Source organism: Myotis daubentonii, chromosome 1 (assembly GCF_963259705.1).
Source record: "Myotis daubentonii chromosome 1, mMyoDau2.1, whole genome shotgun sequence".
Classification (NCBI taxonomy): domain Eukaryota; kingdom Metazoa; phylum Chordata; class Mammalia; order Chiroptera; family Vespertilionidae; genus Myotis; species Myotis daubentonii.
This window is the reverse complement of record NC_081840.1, coordinates 104,231,931-104,248,628: the sequence shown is the minus strand read 5'-3', so window position 1 is coordinate 104,248,628 and position 16,698 is coordinate 104,231,931. Positions and strand designations below refer to the sequence as shown.

Below are 16,698 nucleotides of genomic sequence, written 5' to 3'. Positions count from 1 at the left end.
TACAACTCATTAGCAAAATAAAATAATCTGGTGAAAAATTGAGCAGAGTGATTTGAATACAATTTTTCCCAAAAAAGACATACTAATGTCCACCAGGTTAAGAAGGGGTACCCAACTAATCAAAGCCACAAGATATCATCTTATATCTGTTAGAAGAATGTCTTGTCAAAAAGATAAGAGATAATGTGTTGGTGACCATCTGGAGAAAAGAGAATCCTTGTTTACTGTTTGAAGAAATATAAGTTCATGCACCCCTCCCCCCTGAAATGTGTTCACTCTCTAACAACTGATAGCTTAATTTTGAAAATGAAATGTATTTTAATAAACACTACCTTTATAATTATTCAAAGTTATGCATACATTTTTTTGGGACATCCTATATATCCAAAGGAAATGAAATCAGGATCTTGAAGAGAAAGCTGCACTCCCATTTTTGTTGCAGCATTATTCACTATAGGCAAGTTATGGATAGACTTAACTGTACATCAATGGATGAATTGTTAAATAAAGATATGATATGTGTGTGTGGAATATTACACAAAATGAAATATTATTCAGCCATGAAAAAGATGGACATCCTACCATTCGCAACAACATGAATCTACCTTAAGGGTGTTAGGCTAAGTGAAATAAGTCAGAGAGAGAAAGACAAATACTGTTTGATACATGTATAACTTACCTATGGAATCTAAAAAGCCAAACTCATAGAAACAGAGAATACATTGGTGGTTCCCAGCGCGTGGGGGTTGGAGGGAAAGGGGAGATGTTGGCCAAAGAGAATAAACTTATAAGATGAATAAGCTATGGACAGTTAATTTATAGCGTAGTGATTATAATTACAAATACTGGAATATATAGGGTGTCCCCAAAAATGTATACTCACATTTTAATAATTGTAAAGGCAGTGGTTATTAAAATACATTTCATTTTCAAAATTGAGCTATCAGGTGTTAAAGTGTGTATGCTTGCTAAAAAATAGTTCTTCCTAAAAAATAGTTTGTAAATATTCCTACCCAAAAAAAGAAATGATAGTTATGTGATGTTGGAGGTGATAGCTAGTGCTATGGTGGTAATAATTTTTCAATGTATAAGTTTATGAAATCAGCATGTTGTATACTTTAAAGTAACACAATGTCAATTATATTTCAATAAAGCTGGGAATGAGGAGAAAATAGATGAGCCAGACAAAGCAAATGCGGAACCTAATAGGGAAATTAATTGTGTCATTACATCTTCATTGAAAATTTGTACAAATTCTTTGAGATAAACTTCTCATCAAACATTTCTTTAGGCTTATAATGTAAATTAACTTTGATATTCTAGAGAACATAGATGAAAGTGTACAAAACTTTATAATTTGAGATTTTGTTGAAAATTTATACTATCATACACTAAATATGTTGACCTTAAGGTTTGTTTTTGAGCATCCAATGTTGCTATTGTCACAAAGAATTTTATAAACTGTGCTATTTCTAGTGTTTTAAATGCTCAAACTTATATTAAGCTTATGAAGTAATTAGATAAATGTAATTCAAATGATTCAAACTTATTTAAAAAACTTTTTGCAAAATTGGAATATATTAATATTTTCATGATATTAAAAAATTGTAATGACTTCATATAGTGGTCTGTCAATGTTTATTTTTTTTGTTTTTTTTAAAATATATTTTATTGATTTTTTACAGAGAGGAAGGGAGAGAGATAGAGAGTTAGAAACATCGATGAGAGACAAACATCAATCAGCTGCCTCCTGCACATCTCCCACTGGGGATATGCCCGCAACCCAGGTACATGCCCATGACCGGAATCGAACCTGGGACCCTTCAGTCCGCAGACCGACGCTCTATCCACTGAGCCAAACCGGTTTCAGCGGTCTGTCAATGTTTAAGGATTTCATTTGAAATTGCTTATTATTTCTATAGTTACACTAGAGGCCCAGTGCATGAAAATTCATGCCGGCCTGCCCCCTCTCACAGTCCGGGAGCCCTCAGGGACAGGAGGGTGACCATGTGATCAGGGGAAGGTGACACCCCCATCACACCTCTGCTGCTGCCACTGTCGGTAGTGCAAGCCTCAGCCAGCCCTGGTTACCTGAGCTTTGGGCGGCCCTGGGTGGCTGGGCGGCCGCCATCTGAGGCTTGCCTACGCCTCGGGCCGGCCCTGGGCAGCTGGGGGTCTGAGAGCAGGTCCAGCCACACTGTGCACCTGCCGCGCCCTCCCCCACTCCCGCCCCTCCCCCCAGCTGGCCTGAAAGGACTGGGGGACTCTGGCAGGGCTGAGGGGTCTGGGTGCTGCCATCTTGTGGCTATGGGCGCCCTATCTTTGTGATGGCGTGACAGTTAATTTGCATATCCCCTCTTTATTAGATAGGATAAGGATTGCTTAATGTATGGTATATTTTTCTTTGGGAAATACATCTTAGTTCTTTTTTATTTTCTTTTTGTGGCATAGTGACAAAATTAATATCTCTAAAATTTAGTGGTTCTTTTCGCTATTGAACTCAGATTATTTTGAAGATTATGTTGGTAGTAATATCTGATTTAAAAATAACTATATTAGATACAGAAAAACTATTCTGAATAATTTAGTAGGTATAATTGTTATTCTGATATTTCAGAAGTTTCCAAAAAGTTTTAGAATTGTCCAAAGATCTTCAGTATACCCTTCACCTACTTTCCTCAATTGTTAATTTCCCATTTTTGATATATAATTTTCTTCAATTCCTCCCTCTCCCACTTTTATATTTTGTAATAACATGCAGAAATGAATGAATGAATGTTTGAATGAATGCATAAGCATTAAAATCTTGTTCAGATTCCAGTTTAAGATCAGACATGGGACTTAATCATGTCTCCTTGGTCTCCCTTAATCTGAAACATATCTTTAGTTTATATTTGGTTTTCAGTTTTGAAGAGCAAGTTACTTTGAGAATGTCCCTCAATTTCGGTTTGTGTGACATTTCTTTGAATGGATAAGAATTTTTTCTGGCTTAATATTACAGATCAATAACTGTATGAATCATTTATTTTTCAGTATTTGTATTATCAAGGAACACATTTCTAAATTCTTTAGATTTTACACCCACTATTGAATTAGAAAAGAGCACAATAATGCCAGATGTGACACTGTTAACTTTGTCAATAGGATAATTGACCCTAAAATATCATCACAAATAACATGCATAAACATTCATTTCACATATAGGATAAACTAAAATATTTAACATTAAGTAACTTTGGGAGTAAATATGACTGGAGGGTTTTTTTTTATGCAAAACATATAAATGACCTCTATATTTAATTATAAAAATTATCTTCTTAAAAACAGAAATGTTTACTATTTATGATAGCAACGTATTTCATTTTTGTATGTTGAATGATTCTCCCTTTCACTTTTATAAGAACTTTTGTGAGGTGTGAGAATGTGATGGTAGCCACTATGGTGTAATTGTTTTGTAAGTCAGTGTTCCCCTTCTCAGCACAAGCCCCTGCCCATTTTCTTCTCTCCCACACTGTGTTTTTGAAGGAGTATTAAAGAATGGTACAGAATGGGGGTTCTATAATACACAAAAGTAATGTATATTGATGGTAGAAAATTAGGTCAAGCAGAGAAAAATATCAATCAATCACCTGCAATTACGTGACTTCAGTGCCACCATTTTGATGTGCATTTTAAAAAATGATTTTCTTCTTTACCTATGTAAGTAATATATATCATATCCTAGGCATATGTCATGTAGCTTATAAATGTTATGTCCTAGGCAGAATGAAAGACTGATATATCCCTTCCTCATGCAACTTTGACTGATATGAAAAGACAGACACTGAACAATTTATAAGAATAGGATATCAAGGCTGATAGTGAGTGTGAAGTACTGGGAATTATGATAGTCCACAGGGTAAAACCCAATTTCTTAGTTATAGATGTTTTTGTCTCACTAAATGTTTTTAAAGGACACTTTAATAGTTGAATGGTATTCCATTGTGTAGGTGTATCTTAATCCACTTGATATCATACATGTAGCTTATTTTCAATTTTTAGCTATTGTGATTATAGCAGTGTCCACCCTAACAGTTAAATCTTTTTTCCTGACCACAATTTTAGCTTTTTAATGATATATTATTAAAAGTTATATTTCTGGGTTAAGCAATAAGCATTGTCAAATTGGCTTCCATATATAGTGTAACTTTATATTTTCACTAGCAGTGAAAGCAGTGAAGAACATTCCCATTTACCACACCTTCTGAATTCTTGAATATCATTACTTAAAATAACTTATTTTTTTAGCAATTTGATAACTTTCATTGATTGTGTGTCTTGTTGCAAGTAAGATTGAACCTTTTAGTTATTTTTTTGGTCCACTCATCTTTAATGAATTTCTCATCCATATCTTTTTCCTATTTTTTTTGTGGGAATGTTCACATGTTGCTATTAATTTATCGTGAACTATGCAGTAAAAATATTAACTCTTAATTGTTCATTTAATCCATTTATATTTGAAGTGATTATTGATAGGTTCTTGTTTGTCACCATTTTTATTCTTTATGCCTGTGTTTCTTCTTCCCTTCCTAGTTCTTTTTACAGCAGACACGTTAGCGTTTCTTGCATTGCTAGTTTGGTAGTAATAAACTCCCTTAGACCTTTTTGTCAGTGAAGTTCCTTATTTCACCCTCAATTTTGATTGATAGCCTTGCTGGGTACAGTATTCTTGGATTCAGACCCTTGCTTTGCATGACTTTGTATATTTCATTCCATTCCCGTCTGGCTTGATGTGTTTCTGTTGAGAAATCAGTAGATAGTCTGGTGGGTGATCCTTTGTGGTTGGGGGTCAACACAACATGAGGAACTATATTAAAGGGTTGCAGCATTAGGAAGGTTGAGAACCACTGATCTAGGAAAAAAATCTTAAAAAACAGGAAAAGAGCCTAACTTTCTGTCTCTCTCTGGCAGCCTTTAAGATTCTTACTTTGTTATTGGTGTTTTCCAATTTAATTATAATGTATCTTGGTGTCGGTCTTTTGGGGTTCATCTTGTTTGGGACTCTGTAGCTTCTTGGACTTGTGTGAGTTTTTTCTTTCCAACATCAGGGAAGTTTTCTGTCATTATTTCTTCAAACAAGTTTCCTATTCCTTTCTCAGCTTCCTATCCTTATAGCACTCCTGTTATGCAGATGTTGTTTCCTTTTGTATTGTCCCAAAGTTCCCTTAGGCTCTTTTCCTGTTTTTTTAAGATTTTTTTCCTAGATCAGTGGTTCTCAACCTTCCTAATGCCCTGACCCTTTAATACAGTTCCTCATGTTGTGCTGACCCCCAACCATAAAATTATTTTTGTTGCTACTTCATAGCTGTAATTTTGCTACTGTTATGAATCGTAATGTAAATATCTGATATGCAGGATGTATTTTCATTGTTACAAATTGAACATAATTAAAGCATAGTGATTAATCACAAAAACAATATGTAATTATATATGTGTTTTCCGATGGTCTTAGGTGACCCCTGTGAAAGGGTTGTTCGACCCCCAAAGGGGTCGCGACCCACAGGTTGAGAATCGTCCTAGATGCTGCTCTTCTTGGGTATTTTTTCCTACCTTGTCTTCTAGCTCACTGATGTGGTCCTCCGCTTCTTGTAGTCTACTGTTGATGCTTTCTATTGAGTTCTTTATTGCAGCGATGTCATTCTTCATTTCTTCTAGGTTCTTCTTCATTTCCTCTTGGTTCTTGCACATATTGTTGAATTTGTCTTTCATCCTTTTCAGTGACTTTATGACCATTTCTCTGAATTCTTTCTCTGACATATTGATTGCCTCCATTTTGTTTACTTTCTTTTCTGGCGATACCTCCTTTTCTTTTATATGCAGGTTGTTACTTTGTCTCCCCATGATCACTACTCTCCAGGTATCTGGTTATGTAGCTCTCTCCTGCATTGACTTAAAGTCACAAAATACAACACAAGACACAACTCACAAGGCACCAAACACAAATGTATTCATGATACTAATAACCCCAAATAAAGGTGACCACCAGAGAAAGAATTAGGGGATAAAAAAAGAGTGCAAAAATGATACTGAGAAAAGGAAAAATATGTAAGAGAGAAAAGAAAGAGAAGAAAAAAGAAGGGAGTGCACTGACCACCACTCCCTTCACATATGTGTATGTGAGGAGAAAACTCCAATAAAACAACTAATACCAAAAATGCAAACAACAAATACCTAGAGATGAATGCAAACCAAAAACAACTAATCCAAAACATGCAAACAACAAACACACAGATGTAGCTGAGGAGGCAGAGCTCATTTCCAGAAGTTAAGGTAAAAGAATTGAATGAATGGAGAAATAGCCAAAATTCAGTGTAGAGGAGCTAGAAAGAGAATGTTTGTATAAGAAGAAAAGTAAAAAACAAAATACAAAAATGAAAAAATACATATATTAAACTACACTAATAAAAGACACGCAAATTGATCATACCTCCGCTATGCCTTAAACCATGCCCACCAGCCAATCAGAGCAACTATATGCAAATTACCCCAACCAAGATGGCGGCCGGAAGCCATGGAGTTGGAGCAAGCAGGAGGCTTGGTTGCCCCAATGATGGAGGAAGCCCAGCTTCCCCCTGCCACGGCTGGCTTTGAGCTCCACTCAAAGCAACAAAGTTTCAATTATAGAAGGTAAATAAACCCCAGATACCTGCTTTCAGCTGGCTGTGTCCACAGAGCTGGAGCAAACAGGAGGCTTGGTTGCCCCTGGCGATGGAGGAAGCCAAGCTTCCCTTCTGCCCTCCCTGGCCGGCTCTGAGCTCCTCTCAAGGCTACAAAGTCTCAATTATGGAAGGTAAATAAATCCCAGAATTAAAAAGAAAAAAAGGAGAGGCTGGGAGCTTTCGTCGCTGGGGTGGCTTGGCCAGCCTGAAAATGGCCCTCAGCCCCTCACCCAGAAAGGCCAGGCACCCCAGTGGGGACCCCCATGCTGAAGGGGCTGTGACCAGCCTGCAAACAGCCATTAGCCCCTCACCCAGGCTGGCCAGGCACCCCAGTGGGACCCCCAACCTGATCCAGGACACCCTTCAGGGCAAACCAGCTGGTCCCCACCCATGAACCAGGCCTCTATCCTATATAATCAAAGGGTAATATGCAAATTGACCCTAACAGAAGAAAGACTGGGAATGACTGGTCACTATGACACACACTGACCACTAGGGGCCAGACGTTCAATGCAGGAACTGCCACCTGGTGGTCAGTGCACTCCCACATGGGGAGCTCTTCTCAGCCACAAGCCAGGCTGATGGCTGCCAGTACAGTGGTGGTGGTGGGAGCCTTTCCTGCCTCTTCAGCAGTGCTAAGGATGACCGACTGCAACTTAGGCCTGCTCCCCGCTGGAAAATGGACATCCTCCGAGGGCTTCGGGCTGCCAGAGGAATGTCTGACTGCCAGCTTAGGCACAATCCCCTGGGGAACAGGCCTAATCCAGCAGGTGTCATCCCCCGAGGGGTCCCAGACTGCGAGAGGGCACAGGACAGGCTGAGGGACCTCCCTCGAATGCACAAATTTTTGTGCACCGGGCCTCTAATATATATATAAAAGAAAATTTATATATACACATATATATATAAATTTTCCCCTTCTTTAATCTATCTTTATATGTATTTCTTAACTATTGGAAAAGGAGACTAGAGACTAGAGACTAGATAGGCCTGAATTGGTGATTGGAATTATTTAAGCTATTAGTAGAAGAAGATAACAGGCGAGGACAGGAAAAACAAGCAAAAAAAAGAAAAACAAACAAAAAACTCAAACTAATCAACAAACAAACAACAACAATAAGACAGAAAGAAAGAAAAAGGCAACACAAAAATAAAAAAGGGAAGAGAAAATAAATTTGGATAATGAAGAAAGAGAAGAGAGAAGTGTGTATGGACTTGGAGCAGGGGAGCGGAAATTAGATATATAAGTAAGATCAGTTTTTAAACAGGGAGTAAAAAGAAAGGTTATGGGAAAACTAAAGGAGGAACAGGGTAAGAGAAACAGGACAAAAAAGGGAAAAAGTGAGGAAGAGAGTGTTGGCATAAAGAATAATTGAGATAGAGTAAAATAATGCTAAAGGAAAAATAAAAATAGAATGTAGGACACTAATCCCAAAATAAAATAAAGAAAAAATAAAACTTTTTAAAAAGGTAAAATAGTACATGGGGCCTTGACTTACGAGTGTCCCGACTAACGAGTTTTTTGAGATATGAGCCGTCTCTCGGCCGATTTTTTGCTTTGAGTTGCAAGCTAAAATTCGGGTTACGAGCTAGCTTCAGATACCCCACTGCTAGTTGGCGCAGCGAACGTCACAGTGAACGCCACAACATCAGCACAGCATCACGTGTCTCACTCATTCACTGTTGATTTGACATACGAGTAATTTGAGTTACAAGCTCCGTCACGGAACGAATTAAACTCGTAAGTCAAGGCTCCACTGTAGTAATAATAATAATTAAAAATAAAAGTATAATAATACAAAAGATAAAATCAAGTGAGAAAAAATTAGTTTCTTAAGTAAAAGATTAAAAATAAAAATGTGAAGTAGTGAAGGTCATTCACTTCCTCTACTGTTCTGTTTGGCACGTATGCTTCCTGTCACGTAGTCAGGACAGTATTGAAGTTCTGTGTGATCTACCGCTCCTCTGTGTCATAAGCCACAACCCTGTTTTCAAGCGGGCAGGTTCTCTTTGTTTCTCAGCCTGCCTTTAGTTGTATTTACACAAGAGTCAATTTCTGATACAACCCCTGGGTGGCAGTGTTTTTGTATTAATATCCAGGGCTATAAGGCCTCTCTACCCAGTGTTTACATTGCTTTCCCTGATGTACTTAATACTGGGTTGAGAGGATGGACTGCCCCAGTGCTAGTTTTCTGTTTGCTTCTCCCCACTCTGATCCCCAGGTTCCACAAAAACAACTTTCCCCTGCAGTCTCCGTGGGTGTTTTTAATTGGAAGATCCTATGTACTGGGCTTAGTAATCAAAAGCAAGGATTTAAAAAGGAAAACCAGAGTAAGCGTGCAGACTCGCGTCTTTTTCCCCTGGCACTGCGCGCGTCTCTGCATGCATCTTTTCCCCCTGGTTCTGCATAGCCAGTATACTGGTAGAACTTCAGGCTGCCTTTCTGGGCCCAGCCCAGCTGTGGGTTGATTTCTAGAGACCCCTTCTGCCAGTAGTTCTGTGGAACCCCTTCCACATTCGCAGGCTACACTGACCCCACTGGCCGTGGATTTTGTGGGGGCACAGTCTTCCTCTGGGACTCTAGATCCCGCTGTGCAAGTTTCTCCCTCAAGTCTGGCTCCCAGATCTCACCTTTCTCTAGGTGATATCTGACTTTTCTGTCTGCGGAATGCCTCACCAGCTGTGTTTAATTTGCCATTTCCAGGTGGGTGTTGTTCAATTCAGCTGTTCCTTCTATCTGCTCTGTTTGAAGGTGCAGGGCTCCTCTGTGTATTTGCGCCGCTTTGTCTCCCCCTTGACAGATTATTTGTTCATCCGAGATTGGATTCCCTGTGTTTATGGGTTCGCAGTTGAGGCAGCTGGTTCCTGGGCATTGTAGTTGTAGAGTCCCAGGAGGTATCCAAGGTCTCCCCGGTTGAAGGTAAGTCTGGGCTTCCGATTACAGCCACTTTCCCTTTCAAGATGTCACGGTCTCTGTGGTAGAGCCGGCTGCTCCAGAAGATATTTCAGCAGCAGTAGAGGCTGCCCAGCCTTTAAAATGTCCATACTACCTAGAGCAATCTACAGATTCAATGCAATTCCTATTAAAATACCAATGGCTTATTTCAAAGACCTAGAATAAACTCTCCAAAAATTCATCTGGAATAAAAAAATACCACAAGTAGCCACAGCAATCCTGAGAAAGAAGAACAAAGTTGGAGGAATCACAATACCAGATATCAAGCTATATTACCAAGCCACGATTCTCAGCACTGCCTGGTACTGGCACAAGCGCAGACATATAAGACCAATGGGATAGAACAGAGAACCCAGAAATCAACCCAAGCCATTATGCTCAATATTTGACAAAGGTGGTAAGAGCATACAATAGAGTCAAAACAGTCTCTTTAATGAATGGTGCTGGGAAATTTGGTTAGATACATGCAAAAAAGTGAAACTAGATGACCAACCTACATCATCCTCAAAAACAAACTCAAAATGGCTAAAGGACTTGAATGTAAGACAGGAAACCATAAAAATCCTACAAGACTCCATTGGTAGCAAAATAGCAGACATATGTTGTACCAATATCTTTACAGACACAGCTCCTAGGGCAATGGAGACTAAGGAGAAAATAAAAAAAAAAATGGGACTATATCAAAATAAAAAGCTTCTGCACAGCAAAAGAAACCATCAACAAAACACTACATGGGAGAACATATTTGCAAATGCTATTTCAGATAAGGGTTTAATCTCCAAAATTTACAGAGAACTCATACAACTTAACAAAAGGAAGATAAAGGATCCAATCAAAAAATGGGCAAAGGATCTAACTAGACACTGAAAAAGGACATACAGAAGGCCCAGAGACATATGAAAACATGCTTAAAGTCACTAATCATCCGAGAGATGCAAATCAAAACAACAACTTACCATCTCACACCTGTCAGAATGGCTATCATCAACAAGACAACCAAGGACTAGTGCTGGTGAGAATGTGGAGAAAAAGGAACCCTCCTGCACTGCTGGTGGGAATGCAGATTGGTGCAGCTACTGTGGAAGACAGTATAGAGTTTCCTGAAAAAGTTAAAAATGGAACTCCCGTTTGACCCAGTAATCCCACTTCTAGGACTGTATCCCAAGAAACCAGAAACACCAATCAGAAAAGATATATGCACCCCTATGTTCATAGCAGCACAATTTACAATAGCTAAGATTTGGAAACAGCCTAAGTGCCCATCAATAGATGAGTGGATTAAAAAACAGTGGTACATCTACACAATGGAATATTATGCAATTATAAAAAAGAAGGAACTTTTACCATTTGCAACAGCATGGATTGAACTAAAGAGCATTATGCTAAGTGAAATAAGCCTGTTGGAGAAAGATAAATATCACATGATCCACTCATATGTGGGATATAATGATCAACATAATTTGATGAACAAGAATAGATCCAGAGACAAATGTCAGGGGAGGGAGGGGGTTAGAAATCAACCAAAGGACTTGTATGCATGCATATTAGCATAACCAATGGCCCCAGACACTGGGGCAGTGGGGACTTGCCCGTTGTGGGAATGGCCGGAAGGGGGGCGGTCAATTGGGGAAAAATGAGCATATGTAAAACTTTGCACAATTAAAAAATAACTCTATGGAGAGGGAGGGAGTAACAGAAATCAGTAAATTAAGGTTAATCCATGAGCAGGAACAAACTGCTGTATTTCTCTACTCTCACCTACCAGATGTGTAAGCTTTTCTACACCAAGTATTTCTGACATTACTCTGGAGTTATTGTAGACCCCACAAATTAAAGACTTAGTCCCACAAGACTGTCACCCCCTTCAGATGCCAATGCCAAGGAGTGGGTCCCCAAGTTACACACAACTTCTTTCTCCTTGAGTTCAATAATTTGCTAGAGCAACTCACAGAACCCAGGAAAACAGTTTACTTACTATTGTTGTTTTATTACAAAGGATGTTTTAACCATGTGAATGAATGGTCATTTGAATGTGTCACCTTCCTAGCATGTGGATATGTTCATTAAACTGGAAGCTCTTTGAACCCCATAGGTTTGGGATTTTTATGGAGGCTTCATCATGTAGGCATGATTGATTATTAACTTCATTTCTATCCCCTCTTTTCTCTTTGGAGAGTGGAGGTAGGTATGAAATTTCCAAGCTTCTAATCATGGCTTGGTCTTTCTGGTGACCTACCAAAAATAACCTCATTAGAACAAACGATGCTCTTATCACTCAGAAAATTCTAAGGGGTGGCCAGCTGTCATGGCTCAGTGTTTGAGAATCGACCTATTGTTCCAGGAGGTTGTGGTTCAATTTCAGATCAGAGCACATGCCTAGATTGTGAGCTCGATCCCTAGTAGGGGGTATGCAGAAGGCAGTTGATCAATGATTGTCTCTCATCATTGATGTTTCTATCTCTCCCTCTCCATTCCTCTCTGATATCAATAAAAATATTTTTTTTAAAAAGTTTAAAAAATAAAAAATTTTGAAGGAGTTTAGGAGCTCTGTGTCAGGACCAAAGGCTAAAATATTAACAGGAATCAGATTTCACAAGTGATAAAATATGTGCTGAGTCACTCATTTCTTTTCAGTGCCCCATATCAGCTATTTTATTCATATCTATAATTTTATGGACTCATGATAATATCAAATCATATTTCTTTGGCCTCTCTTTACTATTTTTGTACACTAATCAAAATTTCCATATGTTGAATCTCAGATTCTCATGATTATTTTTTTGCTACTTAATATAAGCAACATTTATTCCCTCTGTTAGCAGATGCACTGCAGACTCAGAGTGACCTGGGGGTCAGACTGTTGTTGGGGAGGAAGGAAAGTTGAGCCTTTGTGTTGGGACTTGTGTCTGCTTTTGCTGTCTTCACTGTAGATAGAAGTATGTGTCTTTTCTGCTGTTCTGAGGATAATGGGGAAGTAAATAGCTTATATATTGCCCATCCCGCAGGTTCTTTGCTTTTAATATGCTCAGTAAAAATGCCCTGTTTTTTCTGGGCATTAAAAGTGCAAAATGTCATTAGAATAATGAGCAAAGGAAGAACTGTCTGGTTGCACTGATGGAAAAAAATCACTGAGTGTATGATGGAAAAAATCACTTTGAGTGTACGTGTATGTATATGAAGGACACAATTATGTATATGGTTTGAAGATAAATTCTGTAGAAACAATTTGACTCAAGAAACTTGATAAAGTACAGAATCTGTATGGAATAATAATTAAGGTGATAGAATATTGGCTCCTCCTTTGTATCAGAATGATGAGATCCTATACTCTGAAGACTTTTAACAGTTCTCTGTAATGAAGCATTTAAATGGTTTTTAAAGAGCAAATAAGCATACTAATTGATCAGACCCAAATGGTCCCAGCCAAGCATTCTTTTTTTCATCTTTTCAAATGCAAGTTTCCCAGGAATATCAATACTGATTTACAAAGTACATTTTATCTTTCAATTACTTTGGAATTTAAAGGAGAAGAGGATTGTGTTTTACTTCTATTTTGTATTTTAAACATGAAAATTTACCTATATATTATGTTTTTATAATAGATTTTATTTTGGCATAGCTATATTCATTCACACAAAGTCATTATTTAGTATTCTTAATTGGTTTGGATGATATGGACAAAAAAAGCTTTTAGAAAAAAACAGTATATAAAGATATATGTGATTAATGATATCAGTATACTAAATATGTGATAAATAATATCAGTGTAATAAATATGTGGTAATGACATCAGTATATAAATATGTGATAATGGTATCAGTATAATAAGTATGTGATAATGATGTCAGTATAATAAATATGTGATAATGATACCAGTATAATAAATATGTGGTAATGATATCAGTACACTAAGTATGTGATAATGATGTCAGTATAATACATATGTGGTTGTGATATCAGTATACTAAATATGTGATAATATCAATATTCTAAATGATATCAGTATTTCGATGTGAGTTCTTAATGTTTATTTCTCTCCAATACATTGATTTTGTTTGAGCTATACCTATTCTCTAGGAATGTTTTAAAGATAAGAAAGTCTTCTAATGAGCTGACTTAGGCTTTATATTTACTGTGATACCAAAATTTATTTACTTTGTATAGTTAATGTAGCTTCTTCCCTGTATCTTTACAAAGCTATTCTTATTTTATATCTTTATTATATAGTTTTTCTGTCTTAATATAAGCAATATTATTTTGTGCCTTTGAAATGTACCTTGTTCTCATAAGTATGAGCTGTCTGTTGAGCTGGCACAATGAATGTCCTACCATAAAATGTTAACATTGAATATTAGTAAATTAGGAACACTACTTTACAAATTGCATTATTATGGTTTTAGCTATGTAAAACTAGCATACATCTTATCCTATATAATAAAAGGCTAATTTGCAAAGCGACTGAACAGCGGAACGATCGGTTGCTATGACATGCAATGACCACCAGGGGGCAGATGCTCAATGCAGGAACTGCCCCCTGGTGTTCAGTGTGCTCCCATAGGGGGAGTGCTTCTCAGCCAGAAGCCAGACTCTTGCCTTTAGGGCAGTGCTAAGGATGTCTGACTGATGACCGTCAGTTGGACATCCCCCGAGGGCTCCCAGACTGTGAGAGGGCGCAGGACAAGCTGAGGGACACCCCCCCTCCCTCCCCCCCCCCCCCGTGCACAAATTTTGTGCACTGGGCTTCTAGTGTTAACATAAGCTATAAAAATAGATTCTTACTGATAAATTTTGTACTTCCAAAAATTATTTCATCTAATTGAGATATTTCAGCTTGCATGTTAAATCCCTAAATTCCTTTAAAAAGTATTTTATAATTATGTTAATTTTGATTGTTTTTAGAAAATTTTAAAAGTTTGTTGGGATACAAAGAGAATAATTGAAGTCTACCCATTACTATACACTAGTCTGCTTTCATGTATGTAATTGAACCATTCTCTAAATGCACAATCTTTAAAGGATGTATTATATTCCAGCCTAATTATGTACTGCTATATACAGGGTGTCCCCAAAAATGTATGCACACTTTAACACCTGATAGCTCAATTTTGAAAATGAAATGTACTTTAATAAACACTGCCTTTATAATTATTCAAAGTGCATGTATACAATTTTGGGGGACACCCTATATTTAGCCATTCATCAATTATAATTTGATAATTCCAATTTGAGTGACTAGGTCAGTGGTTGGCAAACTGCGGCTCGGCAAACTGCGGCTCGTGAGCTCTTTCACCCCTTGAGTGTGGCTCTTCCACAAAATACCAACTTCTGCTCATGGGCCATGAAGTTTCAATCACACTGTACGTGCGCGCCCGCACGTGGTATTTTGTGGAAGAGCCACACTCAAGGGGCCAAAGAGCCGCATGTGTCTTGTGAGCCACGGTTTGCTGACCACAGGACTAGGTGGATGCTGGTCTAATATTTTAAAATTGGGGAAAAAGGAGGATAAATAGGATGTAGTACTAGATGAGGCATTTAGTTGTGATTTGAGGAGCTCCTGCTACATGTTCATTATGTGGTTGGAAATGCTAAGTTTGAAAAGGAATTCTAGCCTTCCTCATTGGGAGGTGACAGGTATTGAGATCTAGGTGGTTGAAGTCTTGGCCATGGGTGGGATTACTGAGGAGGGGCACAGGAGGCACACTCCTGCATCTTGTGGTGTACATTTTTTTCAATATATTTTCATTGATTCAGAGAGGAAGGGAGAGGGAGACAGAGATAGAAACATCAGTGATGAGAGGGAATTATTGATTGGCTGCCTCCTGCATGCCCCCTACTTTGGATTGAGCCTGCAACCCAGGCATGTGCCTTGACCAGAATCGAACCCGGGACCCTTCAATCTTCAGGCTGATGCTTTCTCCACTGAGCCAAATTGGCATGGGCAATTTTTATTGATAGAATATGTCATCTCACTGCATTTAATTAGGGTAGACTTTAAGCTTTCATTTTTTCTTTGCTGTTTTAAGATGGGCAAAAGTTGATGTAAGTTAAAATATGTTGTATTCTAAAGCAGTCTTTTATGCCTTGATGACTGCAATTATGGCATTAAAGCTTGCATATACAGCTATTTCATCTTTCTGTGCAGTCACTGGAGTTTCATCTTTCTGTGCAGTCACTGGTGGGAAGCGCTTGTGAGTGGGTCTGAGGGCTGAGCTGGTGGGCTTCGAATGCGGATGGAATGCAGGTGTGCCATCAGGACAGTTTCCATTCCTTAATTAAACAATATCACCTGAAAAATTCCATCTATAGTATGTGAAAGGTTAACAATGGGTGGTATGTGGGCAGGCTAAATAGCCATCTCAGACAGTGGATAAAGGAAAATTGAATTTATTTAAAGAAAGGGGATAAAGGATGGAATATCCAAAGGTAAGGGCTGCAGGCACTAAGCCAAGGTGACATTGGGTTGATGATGGAAGCACCCAGGAGCTGGAGTTTCATCATTCTGTGCAGTCACTGGTGGGAAGCGCTTGTGAGTGGGTCTGAGGGCTGAGCTGGTGGGCTTAGAATGCAGATGGAATGCAGGTGTGCCATCAGGACAGTTTCCATTCCTTATATGGTCTGACTCCTGGTGATCAACAAGTTTTTCCTAGTCTTTGTTCTCCTGTGGCAGGAAGCTTACAAAAAAAAATGGCTATTAAGGATTATATCTATAGTCCTAACATTATGTATGGTACAGTATTGTGAAAAATCTTCTCTGCATAAAACTATTAATAACATTGAAAATCCCTAATGAAAAGCAAGGGACAAATGAGTTATATTTATTTTGATTCATGTATTATTTTTCTCCTGTGGTTTAGAATATATACAGGGTGGAGCAAAAGTAGGTTCACAGTTCATATTGAAAATAATACAATGATTAATAAATAACTCTGTTCCAGGTACTCACAACTGTATATCTACTTTTGCCCCACTCTATAAACAGAAATCCTCCTGCTTCTCCCGCCCCCCCCTTCCCCCAAAAAAATCCCAAACTCTAGGAGTCTACAT

At 38.2% G+C, this 16,698-nt stretch overlaps 1 protein-coding gene across 28 annotated transcripts in view; it reads left to right on the top strand.

Moving 5' to 3' along the window:
• PARD3 (par-3 family cell polarity regulator) overlaps nt 1-16,698 on the top strand; it is a 780,879-nt gene that overhangs the window by 432,569 nt on the left and 331,612 nt on the right. The gene's annotated exons all lie outside the window — the stretch shown is intronic.